Source organism: Diceros bicornis, chromosome 20, assembly GCF_020826845.1.
Source record: "Diceros bicornis minor isolate mBicDic1 chromosome 20, mDicBic1.mat.cur, whole genome shotgun sequence".
NCBI classification, from domain to species: Eukaryota; Metazoa; Chordata; class Mammalia; order Perissodactyla; family Rhinocerotidae; genus Diceros; species Diceros bicornis.
In genome coordinates, this window is record NC_080759.1 from 3,786,798 (window position 1) to 3,807,297 (window position 20,500).

General features: G+C 44.9%; 1 protein-coding gene across 1 annotated transcript in view; it reads right to left on the reverse strand.

Moving 5' to 3' along the window:
- Nucleotides 1–20,129, reverse strand: part of BRD4 (bromodomain containing 4) — an 84,641-nt gene extending 64,512 nt beyond the window's left edge. The window contains exon 1 of the mRNA XM_058563576.1: nucleotides 19,947–20,129. The gene's annotated coding sequence lies outside the window, so the exon portion shown is untranslated. The remainder of the gene's footprint in view (nucleotides 1–19,946) is intronic.
- Between the last annotated feature and the right edge of the window lie 371 nt (nucleotides 20,130–20,500).

Consider the following 20,500-nt stretch of genomic DNA (forward strand, 5'->3'; position numbering starts at 1 on the left):
TTCCTGATAGATTTGGGAATACATTTGAAAGGCAAAACTTTACAACTTTTAAAAGATAATATAGAATATTTTACTTCAGGTAGTGTTCTTCCCACCAACTGTAAAACAAAGATTTACAAATTCATCCATGTTAAAATTAAGATCTTCTGTTCCTCAAAAGATACTATAAAAGTGGAAGGGGAAAGACACCAAACTAGGCAAAGATGTTTAGCGACAAACATCTGGTACTCAGACTCTATAAAGAACCCCTGCAAACCAATTTGAAAAGATAAGCTAAAAGAAAATGAGCACAAGTCAGAAACAAGCATTTCAAAGAAGGACAATGAATAAACACAAGAAGATGCCCAGACTTATTAATTTGCACTTCCCTGATAAATGAAGCCACAATGACATTTTCTATCTACCAAGATTGGCAAAATATAAGAAACTCGTTAATGCCAGCATTGGCGAGACTGTGGTCCAACATTTTGGCATGTGGGAAGGTAAACTGATGCAACTGTTTTTGAAAATAATTTGGCACTACAGCATCCCTGATGGCCCAGTAATTCCACTCCTGGGCACTTACTGAGACACCTGCACACATCTCAGATGCATGCACGCATGCAGGAGAACGCTCATAGCAACATGCTTAGTAATTGTGCCTCTTCCATCCTCCCTCCCGCCCTCCAATAAAAACATATCTAATGACCCAAATGACCAATCAAAGAACGAAAAAATGGTGATCCATTCACACTCTGGTGAAAATGAATGAGCTATCCTACATGAACCTTAAATGAGGAAGTGGCAGAAGTGTGTAAATGGTATGCCGCATTGATATGAAGCTCAAAAAACAAAAAACAAAACTAAGCAATGTATTGGTTAGAGGTACATGCAACTGAGACAAAAGCGAAAAACGATGGTGACCTCAAAATTCAGGATGGGAAAGGAAACGAGGCAGGGAAAGGAGCACACTCATGAGCAGAGGCGACTGAGCTGGTCTTGCCAAGTCTCCTCAAGCTAGGAGATAGAAATTAGAATCACTCCAATTTAAAGGGCAAATCACCACACCTTTGATCCCATAGGACTGAGTCTACAGCATCTCCTGCGAAATCAGAGCACTTCAGGGTGGGTAGGAGCAATCCTCTCTGCTGTGCCTGACTCTTGTTACTAACAGAAGAGCTCCTCGGAATAAATTTAACCAAGGAGGTGAAAGAACTATACAACGAAAACTGTAAGACGTTACTGAAAGAAATCAATGATGACATAATGAAATGGAAAAATATCCCATGCACATGGATTAGAAGGATAAACATAGTTAAATGTCCATACTACCTAAAGGAATCTACAGATTCAATGCAATCCCAATCAGAATCCCAACGACATTCTTCACGGAAACAGAAGAGAGAATATTAAGATACATATGGGGCAAGAAAAGACCCCAAACAGCTAAAGCAATCCTGAGAAAAAAGAAGAAAGCTGGAGGCATCACAATCCCTGACTTCAAAATATACTACAAAGCTATAGTAATCAAAACAGCATGGTACTGGTACAAAAACAGACACACAGATCAATGGAACAGGATTGAAAGCCCAGAAATAAAACCACACATCTTTGACAAAGGAGCTAAGAACATACAAGTCTCTTCAATAAATGGTGGTAGGAAAACTGGACAGTCACATGCAAAAGAATGAAAGTAGACCAGCTTCTTTTGCCATACACGAAAATTAACTAAAAATGGATCAAAGACCTGAAGGTGAGACCTGAAACTATAGAACTCCTGGAAGAAAACGTAGACAGTACACCATTTGACATTGGTCATAAAGGGATCTTTTCGAATTCCAGGTCTACTTGGACCAGGGAAACGAAAGAAAAAACAAACAAGTGGGACTTTACCAGATTAAAGAGTTTCTACAAGGCAAATAAAACCAGGATCAAAATGAAAAGACAACCCATCAGCTGGGAGAAAATATTTGCAAATCATATATCTAACACGGGGTTAATCTCCATAACATATAAAGAACTCACACAACTGAAAAACAAAAAAACAAACAACCCAATCAAAAAATGGGCAGAAGATATGAACAGACATTTTTCCAAGGAAGATATACAGATGGCCAATAGGGACATGAAAGGATATTCAACATCACTAATCATCAGGGAAATGCAAATCAAAACTACACTAAGATATCACCTACTCGACATCACTAATCATCAGGGAAATGCAAATCAAAACTACACTAAGATATCACCTTACGCCCGTTAGAATGGCTATAATAACCTAGACAAAAAACAACAAATGTTGGAGAGGTTGTGGAGAAACGGGAGCCCTAATTCACTGCTGGTGGAATGCAAACTGGCGCAGCCTTTATGGAAAACAGTATGGAGATTCCTCAAAGAATTAAAAATAGAAATACCGTATGATCCAGCTATCCCACTAGTTGGTATCTATCCAACAAACATGAAATCAATAATCCAAAGAGGCTTATGCACCCCTACGTTCATTGCAGCATTATTCACTATAGCCAAGAAGTGGAAACAACACAAAACGTCCCTGGACTGATGACTGCATAAAGAAGATGTGGTATATATATATATACACACACACTGGAATACTATTCAGCTATAAAAAAAAAGACAAAATCGTCCCATTTGCAACAACATGGATGGACCTGGAGGGTATTATGGTAAGTGAAATAAGCCAGAGATAGAGACAAACACTGCACGATTTCACTCATAAGTGTAAGATAAACTACAAGGCGGACAGAGAGAACTGTTTGGTAGTTACCAAAGGCAAGGGGGTTGGGGGGGTGGGCACAAGGGGGGAAGGGATGCATGTATACAGTGACTGACAAACAATAATGTACAACTAAAATTTCACATCGTAAACTATTATGACGTCAATTAAAAAAAAGAAAAAAGGAAATGAACAATTAAACACCACATCAAAAAAAAAAAAAAAAGAGCTCATTAGTCCCAGACATACGATCTTCACAACCTTGAGGCAGGTGGAGTGCTTTTGTTGTCCCATTTTACTGAGAGGGAAACAGAGCCTCAGAGGTTATGCTGCCTGTCCCAGATCACTGCCCATTTCTCCAAATGCTGGTGAATGACTGTTCATTTTCAGCTTCAATACCACCAATCACAGCTCATCTGCTCACCTCCCTAGGTAGTACATTCCATTTTCAGCATGCTCTAATGGCCAGCACAAAAGTATAGAGAACTTCAGCTAAGCATGAAATGAAACACTGAGTCACTACTCATTCCCTTCCCAGGACAAGAGAATACCAATGGCAGTTTAACGGTAAAAAGAGTGACTTCAAAGTTATGGCTGATTTCCAAACCTGTGAAGCACAGTCTGCATAAGATCCTTGATGAATCAAGTCCTCACCCTCCGCCCTCAACCAGAAGCTGTTCAGCAATAAGCACAGTGAGTGAGATGGGTCCTGAAACACATCTTTACCCTCAGGTATGCATGCGTTCCTGGGAGTAAAAACAGAGGGAGAATGTGGACTGGAATCTTCACCTCAACATCTCAACACTGTATTACCTAAAAACATCACTTAAGACAGTCTTAACTAGAATAAAAGCTCACAGAAAATAAGTCCCATTACACAGATTTAAAATTCAACCTCTTGACAACACCATGCATCCAGATCTGCACACAGGGCCACTTTGTAACCGGTGTGTCACATGAGAGGACTCTTTAGGGTGAAGTATCCTCCAAGAACACTGAGAAAACGTAACTACTTATTCTGAAACTGCTGCTCAATGGGAAGATGGAAAAGGAGGAGGGGATAAGAAGTAAAAGGGGAAACTACTTAATTTCCACTAGATTAAAAAGGAATTTGTGCTATAATCAGAAAGATAGTTACAAGCTTTGACAAGGATGTGGGGAAACTGGAACCCTCATACATTGCTGACAGGAACGTAAAAAGGGGCAGCAACTTTGGAAAAGAGTCCAGCAGTACCTCAAAAGCTTAAACATAGTTACCATGTGATGCAGAAGTACCACCCCTAGGTATATATCCAAGAGAAAGGAAGACATACTTATAGGAAAACTTGCATGTGAATGTTCATAGCAGCATTATTCATAAGAGCCAAAAACTAGAAACTGAAATGTCCATGAACCAATGAACGGATGATTCCATTTATAAGGACGCGACCAGATTTTCTGAAAATGGAAAAAGAGAAATCTAAGCGGCTTCCTTTTGGGGGAGCAAGCTGTCTAGTGTGGCAATCATTTATCCTGAGTCTCTGTGCTTCCCTTCCAAGGACAGACGTTCGGTACTCAAGAATCACTGGGAGGGAGGATGAAGCAATTCAAGTTGTCCAGGGGTAAGTCAGAGAACAGTGAGTGCAGGGACAGGCAGGGCCTGCCGAGACGTGGTGCAGGTACCTCACACCTCTGCTACATATGCTCATGACTTGGTAAAGGTCCTCTCACTTAAAAGGTATCAAAACTTAAGCTGCTCTGGTCATTTTGAGGCACTGCATAGATATGGAAAATGCTGTGTTAGTGGGTTGGGTTGAGAAGCCAGGGCTGTGGGGTAACAGGATGAGACCCTGGGAAGCCAGGAAGGGGTGGAGTCTAATCCATTTATACCCAGTCATTTATTTTCTTTTAGGCTGCCCTGAAAGACAACTGGCTGGACACCATGGTGCCACTGCTTGCCCACTTTCCACGGCTGCCCAATAAAAAACCCCAAACCCCCATCAGTTTCAGTGTGCAAACAGGACATGGGCAGTTTGTAGCACCTGGCAGGCTTCTGTGTCCAAGTTCTAAATTCTAACTTATATCAACAAGTAGGCAAGTGGCTATGTGCACACCCATGTTCACTGCAGCATTGTTCACAATAGCCAAGAGGAGGAAGCAATTTAAATGTCCATCAACAGATGAATGGATAAACAAAATATGGCATATAGGTAAAATGGAACATTATTAGCCTTAAAAAAGAAGGAAATCCTGTCATATGTGACAACATGGATGAACCTGGAGGACATAATACTAAGTAAAATAAGCCAGTCACAAAAAGACAAATACTGCATGACTGCACGTTATGAGGGGCCTAAAACAGTCAAACTCTTTGAAAGCAGAATATGGCTGCCAGGGGCTGGGGGGAAGGGGAAAAGAGTTGTTCAATGGATATAGTTTCAGTTTTGCAAGATGAAAAACTTCTAGAGATCTGTTGCACAACAATGTGCATATAGTTAATGCTACTGTACACTTAAAAATGTTAAAAAGGGTAAAATTTTATATGTTTCTGACCAGAAAAAAAAAGGTAGGCAGATGACTTCCACACAGAGTCCTCAACTCTAAAATGGAGATAAGACTCTCACAGGGCTGGTCTCTAAAGGTCAAATGAGATGCAAGAGAAAGTAAGTACTCAATAAACACTCGTTATTTATCAAAATATTAATAAAAGTGAACGTTATGATTTAATATTGACTTTGAAAATACTCATGGTTTCATGAGCCTGTAATCATGGAGTAAAACGGAATGGGCCGCCAGATCTGGTCTGCAGTCTACTAGCAGGAGCTCTGCGGGCAGGCTGGATCCACCTTGCTCACTTGACTCACTCCAGGCAGACCCACCACTGGCACCTTTTAGAACCACAGCTCAGCCTTCAGTCCCTGCTGAACCTTCGTTTACATTCTCCACACACAAAGATAACATGCCAAATGGGCCAGGCCTGCCCCCAAAGCCCTGCTCACAAAATGAGGGGAGGAAGGAGACGTATGGAATGAATGAAATGAAAGATGTCAAGATAAAGCAAATTCCAAAGAGAAGTAGGGAATTTTCTAGGCTATAAAAACAGGGGAGCAGAGACTAGAGAACATGATACTTACCTAGGTAACTGGAGCACACTCTAGAATAGATAGTCTTCGAAGAAAAAATCCGGTGAATTCTCCACCTGAGTTCTTACCCTACAGAGCCTGGGACCTTGCTGGGACTTCATTTCCAACCTCCTATGAGAGGGAGATGGGGGTACTTGCCCATCTCTACTAATCAGGATTCAGTCACTGACTATCTTCTCACCCTAAATGCGGGCCCCAGGTCCCTCCTCCGTGCTCTCCCCATGGCCCCAGGGAGACCTCACCCATCTGCTGGCAATGCCCCAAGCCCCTAAGCCTGGCCTAGACCCACCCCTGCATTCCAGAACTGCACATCCACCTGCCTACAGGGCAATGTTGACCAGGAAGCCTCACAAGCACCACAGGACTAAAGTGAGCCCATCTTCTCTAAAACCTATCAAAGCCAGCATGACATGGGTCTTTCAGCCGCCTTCAAAGGTGCACTTGCCGCTTGAGGGTAGTGGCTATCGTGCTGAATAACCCAAAAACCGAACATTTCCATCACTGCAGAAACTTCCACTGGACAGCACTGCTTTAGAAATTGGGTAGGTCACTGTAAAATAAGTAAGATCCCAACTGCACCCTGAAAGATGGGGGGAGTCTAGAAGCAGGAAAGAATCAAAGACATGGAAAGGGACAGCAGTCTGTCACAGAAGCTAAGAGCCCAGAGTACCACAGGATGGGAGGTGGGATTTTAGAGCAGCAGTAAAGTTACGCTGCAATAAATCTATTATATTTTGATCATGTACTTTCCAACTAGCTTACTAGTCCAGTTTTGCATGGAGCTTGTTTAACCGCTTCTACCATTTTCTCTTGACTGGATTTTTGTCACAGCTACTAAGAGCCAAACTCTTATTCAATGAGATCATTTGTCATTTTACAAACTCAAAGAATAGTTTGAAAAGTAAAATGAAAATCTGTTCCTTCACTTGTTAAATGAATTACCGCCTTTCTAGCACTGGGTGGCCACCCACCAGTGGAGGTATGAGGATCCCTGTAACACTGGCCTCGCTCTCCCTCCAGTTATGTTTTAATTGTACATGGCATACACACATGGGAAACACCTTTATTCACCACTGAATCCTCACTGTACACGCGGAATATAGCCTAGTACCTGATTACCTAGTAAGTTCCACACACACACACTGGCGGAATCACCCAACTTACCAAGTTTGCCTGGGGCAGGAAATTCCCTTTAAATGAGAGTCCCTAAGTGGGAAATAAGCACCCATGAGCTGGAAAAATTCCACCCTACAAGAAGCAGCACTTCAAGACTGAGAGGCTCATCATAATCCTAAGAGATCACTCAGTTCACATCCCTGATTTAACAAGACCGGGGCACCTGGGTTAAAGATGATGCTTATCCCAGCTTACTAACTCCCCCAAACTCCCTCTTCTGTACTCACAGACTTTCACTGGAGTGTCAAGGAAAAAATGGAGGTGAAACCAAATCAAAGCAGCTTGGTGCTCTAGTGGAAACCTTTTCCAGGTGAGGTTTAATTGCACTCATGTGAATTTCTTCATGAGACTCCTCAGGAGGGTGGCACTACATTTTTTTTTTTATAAAGATTTTATTTATTTATTTTTTCCCCCCAAAGCCCCAGTAGGTAGTTGTATGTCATAGCTGCACATCCTTCTAGTTGCTGTATGTGGGACTCGGCCTCAGGATGGACGGAGAAGTGGTGCCTTGGTGCGCGCCCAGGATCCGAACCCGGGCCACCAGCATCGGAGCGCGCGCACTTAACCACCAAGCCATGGGGCCGGCCCGGCACTACATTTTAATGACCAGATGCCTGGAAGAAAAGGAGATCTGCCCACTCCTCTCACCATTCCCTGCTCCACTGAGTGCCTCCAAGGGACAGGTGCTTGCTTGCAGAACTGTCCAGGTCTCCGTCCAGGCCTCAGCTATCCTCACAGATGGACCAGCCTAAGTGCTAGCTCCTTTCCTACGCTCACAGCTAAAAGATACTCTCCTTCTCGGCCTGGTTGGCCTGTACCTCATGGAGAGCACTTCCGAGGTCTACCTTGTGCTCTTAATGTACCATCCCAATCAACTGTAAGCAGCAGATTCCTTCCTTCCACAGCTTGTAGAACAGAAGTGAAGAGCACGTGGGCTCTGGAGCCAGGCCCCTACCCTAAGTGACTGAACTCTCCGGGCATCAGCTTCCTTATCAGCAAAAGGCAGACAATTCCAGTACCCAGTTAGTAAGGTTGTTTTCTGAGGACTTAAGGAATACCTAGGGCCTCAGAAATCCGGCACCTGGCACACAGTAATCACTCAAATATTCACTAAAACAGAGTGATGGTAAATGTATGTTCAAACTCCCAGTCTGGGGAGGGGAACACAGTGGGCAAGGAGAAGTGACCGATATTACAGTTCCATAAGTTAAGGCTCACACAGGCAGCAGGGTGACTGACGTTCAACTTCACCATTTCAGAATAGGCAAGAAGAAAAAAGGGGAGATCCAGTGTCCATTCAGCAAAGGTAGTCCCAACCTTTAAAGGGAAGTCTATTCATAGGCAACTATTTGCTAAAAGCCTTGAACCTCTTCACAAAGAGTCAAGGATCAAAGATAGGCACTGCCTCAAGGCGAACAACAGGAATGTGGGGGTCTGGAAGGCAAGCAGAAAGAGCCACAGGCCAGGGAGGGTAACTAGCCCTCAGAAGTGCAAAGGAAGGATGCTCACATGGGTTCCCAGAGCAAACAGGCCCAGAGATGTCCTGAGAGAACACACCGAGGACTGGCAAGCTAAACTGTAGGCTGCATGTGCAGCAATTCAAAAGAGCTCCAATACTGGTAATTCAAAACTGCATTCCTGGGATTACAAACATAGGTGAATTATTACCTTGAAATAGATGAACATGAAGGTGGTATTATTTCCAGGCAGTTAATCTGTCAGCTCAATGGTTTCTTAGTGTCAAAAGGAAAACAAATGAAGACATACGCACAACTTTGTAACTCAGCAGCTTATTATAACTGAAAGCACTTCAGAGCCAATGAATCTTTAATAAAGATTATAAATGAAAACAACCTACACATGGATGGTACCACCTGTTACAAAACTCTTTCATGTACATTATCTTGTTTGTTTCTCTTACTTACAGAATGGAAAGGGGAACTGATTAAGCAATAAAAGTCATGCCTATACAATAAGATTGTAATTCAACAGAGCAGAGTAATAGGATTAATTAAAGACAACACCAAGAGTAAATGGATGGGGGAATATCCATTAGCACATACAAGTTTGATCCTCAAACTTCAGACATTAGGGAGGAGGAAAGGGAGTTTTTAATATGCACTATTCTTAGAAGTAATAGTTTTTTTCCATCTCTGACAACTCTGTCCCAATTACAGAAGTATGAATTACTCAAGTTTATGGTATTGTATTTCCTATTCCTTCCACCAGAGAGATTTGGGGTGGGAAAATAGAGCAGCACCATGCACAATGCCTGGTGTAGTGAGTTCATATTCCTAAGCGTAAGCGTATTGTGCTCAAGAATGGTACTTTCGCATCCCACAAGTTCTGTCTCCCTCAGCCTGCAGGTTCAAGTGCATGCATGAACAAACGTCCTGCAGTAGAGAGCAGGCGCTATGCCACATAAGGGTCCACAGCCATAAATCTTCCTCATTCCACCCACCTCCAACACCACCAAATGATCAGGCTGGCCAACAGCCCACTGGATTACCTTCTGCAGCAAAGGCTCCTGGCCAACACCAAATCCTGGAGACAGGTTTATGAACAGCAGCAGCTTCAGTAAAGATGAAGGGCCCCAGAACAAAAACCTTCCTTCATCTGCAGCCTCTGCAATAGGCCCATTCTGGAACATTCTGACATTCCTCATCCCCAGGAAAGAGAACAAGCTGAAAAAGATGGAGGGGACACAGGGGCCCCAGGCAGGTTTGCACCAGTGCTCACAAAGGTTACTTGCCAGCTCTGTAAAAACTTCGAGGACAAACCAAAATGGGCACTCCACATTGTTTCTGACTCATAAATTTGTAAATGTCTGCAAAAGCAGGCTGCATGCAAAAAGGCAAGTCTTCAAAACCATCAAGAGCCTTTTAATTAACATAATAATAAATTTCTCATTCTTCAAGTAAAATCCAAGAACTTTTCCTTGGATAGGCTTTAGGGTTATGAGGAGTGCCCCCACCCCAAAAAAACTGTTCAATGTTTACGCATGTGCATTTTTCTGGAGAAAGGATCCATAGCATTCGTCACATTCTCAAAGGGACCTCCGACCTCCCCCTCAAGTTAAGAACCTATACTCTACTGAGAAGCAGGGCTGGTCTCATCCTCAGCCAGGGGACCCTCAATTATTCTGAGCCCCTTAAAGGACCGAATAAATCCAACTGTGAGAACTACAGGAAAACGATTACTCCAGCAGTGCATAATACTTGCTTTTGATTATGGAAATCTGAGTAGGCTTTCAGCAACGCTAGAGGAATGCCAAGCAGCAGACTTTACAAGAACTTAAGTACAGAAACAGCTTAGCAAATGGCAAAATTACAACTGTAGTTCTTGCATGCATGAATGACAGATGAATCCAGCCTACTGAAATGTTCTCCATTATGATTTCATTCTTGCAAGCATTTACTGAAATTTATCTACCTGGTCTCTTACCTGAGTCTTTCCCTGCACTTCCCCAGTGGTCTAAGCCCAACTCACTCCCGTGCTTCCTGAGGCCTGTTTTCCTGGCCAAGTTGCGCCCTGTCAATAGTGGCCTGAGTTCTCTCACCCGACCCAAGAGATTCTTGACACTTGGCTTGACTCCTCCCAGAGCCCCCACAGCAACTCCCTCCGCACCTGGAACCTGGTAAGATAAACCATATCTTTCATTTAATCCTCTACCAAAGGATTTGGAATACACATATCCTTAACAACCATCTTCACTTTTCCCTTTTCTTGAATAACTCATTCTAAGCTGATTTCAACTATTTCTGGTTTATGACCTAGTATAGAAAACTAGCTTTCCTTTCAGATACCCAAAATTTCTTGCTTCAAGTGAGGGGGTACACTCTACTTCTAGTTCCACAAAAGTATCCCATCTAGCAGGCCTCACAATGATGAGCAAGATGCTGCTGGAGCTACTACTTGGGGTAAGCAAGTGGAGGGCAGAGACAGGCTAAAGGTGCCATGTTTGAGGTGAGGTGGTTCAGCATTCCCATTCTGCACAAGGTCAGGGATGGGCGATGATCCAAGCCGGAGTCTTCTGCCACCAGAGTGCTACTGGAGAAGACTCACTCTTGACCTTGAGGTCAGGAAATCAGAGACAGAGAACAAGCTCTGATGTCCCTGTTTGAGCCCCTGTATTCAACTATGCCTGAGCCACACTGTAGACTTCCTGTCACATTAGCCAACAAATTCTCTTTTGTTTTAACTAGTTTTATGTTTGCTATTTATACGAGAGAGACCTAACTAATACAGCCATTTCCTGAAAGAATATACATCTTAATTAAAAAGTTGGGAGGACAATACCTGAGAATAAAGGACAAGCAGCTTGCCTTACACACAAAACACTCTTTATATACTTCCTGTTTTGCCTGTTGCAAACTACTGACATCCTTCACCACTACATGCTTTCTCACCTTCCCACCCCACCCCCTACAAAGCTTCTAGCAAACAATGGGTAAAAGGAAGAAAAGAAACTAAAAACCAACGCAGTTCACCTGCTACTAGAAAGCATATCCAGGACAGTCACCCTTGGGCAAGTGAGGAAGAAAAAGACTGCAAAACGGCCAAAAAGAAAAAAACAAAAAAAAACCGATCAAGGTACCCACAGTTACCACTGAGTACTATCTAAAACAATGTTATTTCACACTGTTCTCACATGACCCACGTAAGTAACACATTTTACCATATACACAACAATACACAAAATCAAAGCAAAGGTTTTATGAAATACTCTTGAATGTGTGACACCCTTTGGCATTTGCTTTTTTTTTCCCTTAAACAAGTGCGACCTATTAAATTCATTTCATTACCCATAGTTTGAAAAACACAGAATTAAAAGTAAGAACTACTTTCTCTTAAAATCTAGATTCTGGTCCAAGTTCTCTGGAGCCCAAACCTATCATCCCATTTTAAATATTGGAAACTGAGGCTTGGAGGGTACTTGACCGGTCCAAGGCACAGGGCGGTGTTCCCCCTGCAGCCCAGTTCTCGCTCCCCCCCCCACAGCACTGGCAGGTTCCACACTCCATGGAGTTCTCCCATTTCAACCCTCACAATAACAATCTGCTCCCACAAAATATATACATTTCCTCAAACAGAGTGGAAATGTTTCAAGTGCAAAAATACCCAAACTGATATCTCTTCCTTTTCTCTTACAAAAAACAAAACAATCTCAAAGGCCAGTTCACCTGCAGACATGTATGTGTTATTGCCTAGGGTAGGACAACTGGGGACATTAGCCACACACAAGGACACACAGGAATTACTAATTCCTGTTTCTGGAAATTGCGTAATACCAAGTCCAACATCTCTCCCTTGGCACTGTTTCCATGGTGTGAACAAATACGGAGTTTCAGCTTTAAATGGACACCAAGACAGAGATGGTGACCACACGCAAAGTGGGGCCTGCACAGCTTTTCTCGAAGTCCTTCAGGCAAGGCAAAGCAAGCACTCCCCCCTACACCAATCCAAATACAATACACATCAGAGGCTCTCCCTTTCTCCTCCAAACTGAATACAACACAGATGGAGGCCCCCCATCTTTTGTCCAACTCTCAATGCTTAAACATACAGACCCCATTTTACAAATAAGGAAATTGAGGTTTAGGGAGATTATGTAACACGCCTGAGGTCAAGACCAGAAGGGGGCGGGGTTGGGACTGAACCCTGACAGTGGACTCCATAGTTCTCCCTCTCCAGTACACAGCTCCACCCAAGCCCAATCAACCTTGCTCACCACAGCCCAAAGTCCTGGAACTTCCTACGCTGGGCAGAAGAGGCCTACACTTGTCAAGGAAAAGATCACAAAATAGCCTATACCTAGAGTGAACTAAAACAAGTATTTGTAAATATGCCACAGATCAAAAAGAAGAAAAGGCATATTCATTCAAGTAGGTTTAATTTGTGGTTAAACGCTCAGATTTGACCAACCTCTAAAAGAAATATATTCTCCAACTGGATTTAACACAAACAAAAGGCATTCCACATGGAACTGGATCCTGACGGCCTCTAGTAATGGTGACTGGCACTGACTGGTTCTTCTGGTCAACAGGCCCAAAGACCATCAGCAGGACCTCAGTCTCCCAGCCAGGAACTCCATTTCCCTGGCCCATCCAGGGAGGCCCTCACTTATGATACACACCTTCCTGGAGACCAGAATCCTTTCACCAAGCCCAGATGTCAACACAATTCAAATTAGGGCCGAAGGAGGCAGGGAAGGTATGGAGAGACGCTGTGGTTGCGCTCTGGAAAAACTTCAGTCCAACAGCAACTTCCAGCACCCTGGTCACTGTCTTTGTTCAGATAACCAGGTTTGAATGAAATGGATAAGTTACATTTTAGGCCTGAGGATACACTGGGCCACCTTCCCCTACTGGATTATTTCCCCAAACTCTGCAGCCAACATCCCAAGGTGGATGCTGCATTTCCACTAATCCTATTATCACCACCTTTAACTTCATTATCAAATAAAAACAAATCCTCACTTAACCCCAACCCCACTTTAAATTACCTCCTCCACTGGTCTCCACTCACAGCTCACTTGGAGGAAGACACAATATAAAGGGGGTCTGGCAGGCACTGGATGAATTTGGTGTCACCTGGTGACACGGTTTCCAAGCATGCACCTTCCTAGCCCTCAGCAGCTCCATTCTCCTATCTGGCTACCTCTTTCCCTTTCTATTCTTCACCCTGGGCAACGACAGCAAGTAAGCAGCTAACCTTGAGAGGGCACTAACACATTTTAACCTCAGCTGACAAACAGGCAAGTCAAGTTGGGGGAAAGTTGAGTGACAGGCTGAAGGACATACAGCAGGCAGCAGGGCCAGGATTCAAAATGGGGTCTAACAGTGCAGCAGTGGTGGTATCAGTCTTTGAAGCAGGCAGGTAAAAATGAGACAAGACTGGACACCAAGAGGCTGCTCAAGTCCTCCCCAGAGCATTCAGGTAACACTGGGCTCCTATCACAGGGCCAGGAATTCCAAGACTTGATTTCAGGAAACAAAGTCCAACTCTGAACAGGAGAGAGTAGAAAGGTCAAAGGGCAAGATCTCAAGATACTTCTGCTTCTCAGAAGCCCTGGGAACACACTCAAGACGACATTTTGTTTCTACACAACTGCTGTTTGTGAGGAAAAAGTGTTAAAAACCTCACCCTTATAAACAAGATACTGTCAAGCTGTGACTGGAGAAATGGAAATTCATGGAACTTGTCTAGAAAACTAATTTGTATCAAGTTTTCAAAAAGGCACACCCTTTGGTCTAGTGATTCCCTTTCTAGATATGAAAAAAGAGATAATTTGAAAATCATGTCCAAAAACAGTAGAATTAAATTACGGTACATTCATATGTTAGATTAGGTAACCATTTAAAATAGAGCATTTTGGAAATGTTCACAATGTAATATTTTTTGAAATTAAGCATACAATCCAATTTTGTTACTCATATGTAGCAAAAGACTAGAACAAAAATGAGATTAAGAGAGAATTTTTAACATTTAACATCATCTTAACATTCTGTATTTTCCAAATTCTTTAACACGACTACACACTACTTTTATGCAAAGAAAAAAAAACCCTTACAATTTCCATTTCTTCCTTCCTTCCTTTATTTTTTTTGAGGAAGATTGGCCCTGTGCTAACATTTGTTGCCAATCTTCCTTTTTTTTTTTTCTTTTTTCTCCCCAAAACCCCAGGATACAGTTGTGTATCACAGTTGTAGAGCTGTAGCTCTTCTATGTGGCATGCCACCTCAGCATGGCTTGATGAGTGGTGAGTAGGTCTGAGCCCAGGATCGGAACCGGCGAACCCAGGGCTGCCGAAGCGGAGTGGGCGAACGGGAAGCAGGACGCGTGAGATTAACTACACCACGGGGCCGGTCCCTGGAATCTCAATTTCAAATGACGTGGACCAACTAGTGTTGTTCCCCTTCAGGGTTCGGTCAAGAGTGGGACAGATGTTTGCTTTGCCCTAACTTTGACACTGGACTCACTCTTTATTTCTTTAGAATAGAATATATCCCATGATTTACGCTGGAACTAGTGGATACAGTTTAATCAAGTTTAACCAGTTGTATCCTGTTTAGACTGGAAATAAAATTAAGTTTTTTAAAAATCACCCTTTACAACAACAGTAGCACAAGTTTGGGGTGCATCTTCCAGACTGTTTCTTGTGCCTTACTAGCATTTCAAACTGTTCTCCAAGAATGTACAATTTTAAAAAAACAAATGGGGATCAAACCATGCAGACTATACTATATGTCAACATGCTGACATCTTTGTACTTCCATTTCCTCATTCTTTTAAATGGCTAAACCACATTCCATTAAGCTTTTCTTTAACCTCTCTGTTAAAGTACTAGAAAATCAATGCAGTTAAAATGCCATTGTGCATCCTCAAAAAGTTAGTTACCCTGACCCATCAATTCCACTCCTAAGTATCCAAGGGAAACTAATACACATGTTCAAACGAAACCTTGTACCTGAATGTTCACAGCAGCACCATTCACAACAGACAAAAAGTGGAAACAACCCAAGTATCCACCAACTGATGAATGGATACATAAAATGTGGCATATGCATATAATGGAATATAATTCAGTCATAAAAAGGGATGAAGCACTGATTCATGTTATAGCACAAACCTTGAAAACATCATACCAAAGTGAAAGAAGCCAGACACAAAAAATTATATACTGTATAATTCCTGAAATATCCAGAATAGGCAAATTTAGAGAGACAGAGAGTAGATCAGTGGTTGCCAGGGGTTCGGGGGATGGACAGTGACTGAGAATGGATAGGAGTTTCTTTTTGAAGGAATGAAAATGTTCTAAAATTGGTAGTGGTGATGGCTAACAACTCTAAATATACTAAAAACCACTGAACTGTACACTTTAAATTGGTGAATTGTAGGGCCGGCCCCGTGGCTCAGCGGTTAAGTGCGCGTGCTCCGCTACTGGTGGCCGGGTTCGGATCCCGGGGGCACACAGACGCACCGCTTCTCCGGCCATGATGAGGTCAATCCCACATACAGCAACTAGAAGGATGTGCAACTAGGACATACAACTATCTACTGGGGCATTGGGGAGAAAAAAAGGAGGAGGATTGGCAATAGATGTTAGCTCAGAGCTGGTCTTCCTCAGCAAAAAGAGGAGGATTAGCACGGATGTTGGCTCAGGGCTGATCTTCCTCACACACACACAAAAATAAAATAAACTGGTGAATTGTATTTGAATTTTATCTCAATAAAGCTGTTATAAAAAGACTGAAAAAGATGTCTGATAAGATTTTACAATAATGCAATGCTCAAATTATATATAACTTATATTCAATAAATGGGGATGAATACATTAATAAAGAATGTACATACCCCAAAAAAGTCATTGTGCAAATATCTTTCTGTCTTGCCTTGTACATAGTAAGAGCTCGGGAACTAACTGTTGAGATGGATTAGCCCATCACACATACATGAAATCAGAATATAAAAAAAGTGCTCCATGTTAAAAAAAAAATTTTTTTTCGGGCCGGCCCCGTCGCTTAGCAGTTAAGTGTGCGCGCTCCGCTAGTGGCGGCCCGGGTTCGGATCCCGGGCGCACACCGATGCACTGCTTCTCCGGCCATGCTGAGGCCGCGTCCCACATACAGCAACTAGAAGGATGTGCAACTATGACATGCAACTATCTACTGGGGCTTTGGGGAAAAAGGAGGAGGACTGGCAATAGATGTTAGCTCAGAGCCAGTCTTCTTCAGCAAAAAAAGAGGAGGATTAGCACCGAAGTTAGCCCAGGGCTGATCTTCCTCACAAAAAAAAAAAAAATTTTTTTTAAAGATCAAGTTTTTACCAACAATATGAGACTCACGTTAAGAAATGCTACCCATATGTTTATTACCCACTTCATCTCCCTCTTAAAATACTTTTCCCAGGTCAGGGTTGGACCACAGCCCAAATCCACTCACCAGATTCCAAACTGCTAAGTGGGAAATGTACAGTAGACAGTGCACAGAAGCAGCTGCATGCCATGCTGCTTGGCCTATTAAGTTTACTGCAATTTCTAGGAAACTTAACATTATCTTAGTTAAAATTCACATTCCTTGTAAGTCACTACTGACTACTTATGTCCACTGTTAACAATATTTTATTAATTTAAGAAAAACTATCTGCATTTGGTATTATGGACATGCCATATTCTTGCTCCATTATCTCTCCAGTTTATTCACTCAAAGAATACTTTAGGTGTTCTTCTAGGCGCTGAAGATACAACAGAACAAAAATAGGCAAAGACAAGCAAACAAAACTCTGCCCTCATTGCACTTACCTTCTAGTAAAAAGATAATTATTTAAGGAAATTTCATTTTTACAAACTCATTTCTTATGATTAAATGAAACGTCAGCATCAGCAAGGAATCCCCACAATTCTCATCTTGCAAATGCCCAGTCTTTTCTAAACACTAAAAATCACCAAGATTTATGAAACAGTACTAGTAGTTTCCAAAGACAAGCTCTTCTTTCCTTTTTTTAGATTTGCCAGGAACACAAAGGAAAACACAGTCTACTTTACAAGTTTATTCAAAATCAGAAAATCAAAGCACTTTACATCCACACAATCATAACAGATGATGACAGTGGGCGGTCAGAAGATTTAACAGCCCAGAGTCTTCAAATCAGTGAGGTACCAAACGGTTTTTGCTTTAAATTAAAAAAAAGAAGAAGAAAGAAAAAGACTTCAATATTCCGCTAGAATCTGTAAATCTCAAGTCATCCAATAACCTGAATTGTGTAACACAAAAATACTGCATCCCCCCCACCACCAAAAGCACAAGTGCAATTTAGTACAAAGATCACAACTGGCTCAAAAAAGCAACTTCTGGAAACAAAGTCTAAATTCCTTTAGACAATTCAATAATTTAGTGGAAATTTTACAAAGTGGTCAATGATTCTCTTGCAATTCTTAGATAATTTTTTTTTCTGCTCAGTAACATCCAAGCTATGGAAGCTAGCTAGCCATATCAGCACCCCAAAATAGCCAACCTATCCTTAAAATGCAGCCACTTGCATGTTCTTTCATCTGTAGGCAAAGTACCTTACCTTCAGCAATTCGGCTGGGGCTGAATTCTAGCAAGATAAACACAGGTGGGCTCATCTTCCAGTTAAGACCAACTAAAACCACCTTAAGAGACTAATTTACTCCACAGCTTGAGCCCTTAGATATTACCTTCCCTGCCAAGGTAAGAGGTATGGTGGATAACAGGGGATAAATGTATTTTGTTTCAGGATCAGGCTTTTCCTTCTCCATTTGGTCAATGCAAACCATCTGAGAGGTTTATCTTCCTCAGGTTGAAGATTTTAGGGAGAAGCCGTTGGTTCTCTACAATGCCTTGGTGGAAAAATAATCCCTATCCAAATTAAACCGAGAGGAGTGTTTTATTAAAGTATTGGCAAGGTCATAAAACAGATGGTGCCACCCAAAACCTTCTTGAAATTGAAAACACATTCATAAATCCTTCTGAGAATCGCTTTCTCCGCAACTTCCAAGGACTACAAATTCCAAGGACTAACAATTTACGGAACTTGACGGCCCCATTCATAAAAATCTCCCAACCATTATCAAAGCACTCAAGAGCCACTGACTTAGAGGTACCCTGAAACTTGATTTCTGTAAATACGGACAGGTAGAGCCCTCTCGAAGGTAAGCAAAGACACTTCAAACCTCACGAGGCAGACACTCCAAGAGGCCACTTGCCTCACACACACACCCAAGGACCAAGACCATAAGCCCCACGAGGTTGCACGAAACATTCAACGAGTAAACAAGCAAATGAAAACAACACTTCAAAAAACAATGCGTGGTCTGGAGTAAAAGAGAGATCAGACACTCAGCAAAAGCACATGACTCATCCACGGGCCTGAACACAAGTATTTACACTGTCCAGTACACCACAGTGGGATTTCCCATCTTCATCCAAGGCCCGGCCCCGGGGGCATCTCCGTCGGGCGAAGTTGAGCTATTTCCGTTTTTTGTTTTTTTTCGGGGGGGGGGGTTCATTTTATTTCGCTGAATCACAACTCCCCCACATCCCCACGCACAACACCGCAAACAGACGAGGCCGTGGCAAGAAAGCCAGCGAGCACCGACCGAGCAACACAAAGCGCCGGGCGAGGGGCTGCCAGCTTGGGAGTGGGTGGGCAAAGGGGGCCAAGCTCTCCCCTGCACCACCGCTCCCGCTCCCAGGAGCCCGTCTCTGGGCAGGCGTGCAGCGGCAGCTTCTGCCCTCCGCCCGGGGACCACCTCTGTCTCCGCGGAGCTCAGGAGACAGCAGGAAAGACGAAGAAATGGGGCGGGGGCGCGCTGCCCCGGCCCGGGCGGGAGGACCCAGGCGCCGGGGAGGGGGGGCGCACGCCGGGCCCAGCCCAAGTGAGCGCCCGCGCCGGGGCCGAGCCCAGCCCGGGGACGGCGGCCGAGGACCGCGCGCCCGCCGCCACCACGCCGGGCCGGAACTTACCGAGCCCCGCGCGACCGCTTCCTCCTCCTCCACCTCCTCCTCCTCCTCTCTTGACAAAATGGCGGCGGCAGGAAGTGCCGGGCGCCTCGGCCCGCCCCCCGCCCGCCCCCGGCCGCCCGCCCTGCCGCGGCGCCCGCGCCCCCTACCCGCGCCCCTGGCCCGCAGCCCCGCCGGCCCGAGCCGGCGCCGGCGGCACCCACGGCAGGGCCCGCGAGCCCCCGGGCCGCCCAGACGCCCACGGCGCAGGCGGCCCCGACCCGACGCGAGCGGCGCGGGGACGCGGGAGGCCCGCAGGCCCGAGCCCGCGTCGCCCGGCCTCCCCGCCCCCGCGCCGCCGGCGTAGGTGCTGGCGCACCGGCTCCATTACGCAATGCAGGTGACGCGTCCGCGCCGCGAGCCCCGCCGGCCGCCCGCGCCGCCGCCGTCCCGAAGGGCACCGGTTCTCACCTGAGACGCTAGGCCGCACGCCGCCCCTGCCGGCCGCCCGCCGCCACCGCCTCTTCCTCGGGCTGCCTGCGCGGCGCCGGGGCCCGCCCGCCGCGCCCGCCGCTGCGCCGCGCTCACAGGCCCCGCTCGCCCGCGGGCACCGCCGGCAGCCGCAGCCGCCGCAGCCACTGCTTCGGCTCCTCGGCTGCGGGAGAGCAGAACAAACAGCCCAGCCGCCGCTGCCGCCGCCGCCAGCGCACTGACGTCATCACGCACGCTGCGCGCGCGGCTCCGCGCCGCCGCCGCCCGGCGTACCCGCCCCGCGACCGCGCCTGGCGCGAGAGAGTTCGGGAGAGCCGGCGGCAGCGAGGTGAGTGAGGGAGGCGGGTGCTCGGGGCCAGCAGGGTGAGCCCTCAGACCCGGAGAAGGGACCCCAGAGACGGAGGCAGGGGACCCCTCAGACCGGGAGAAGGGACCCCAGAGACGGAGGCAGGGGACCCCTCAGACCGAGGGAAAGGACCCCAGAGACTGAGGCAGGGGACCCCTCAGACCGACCCATCAGACTGAAGGCTGGG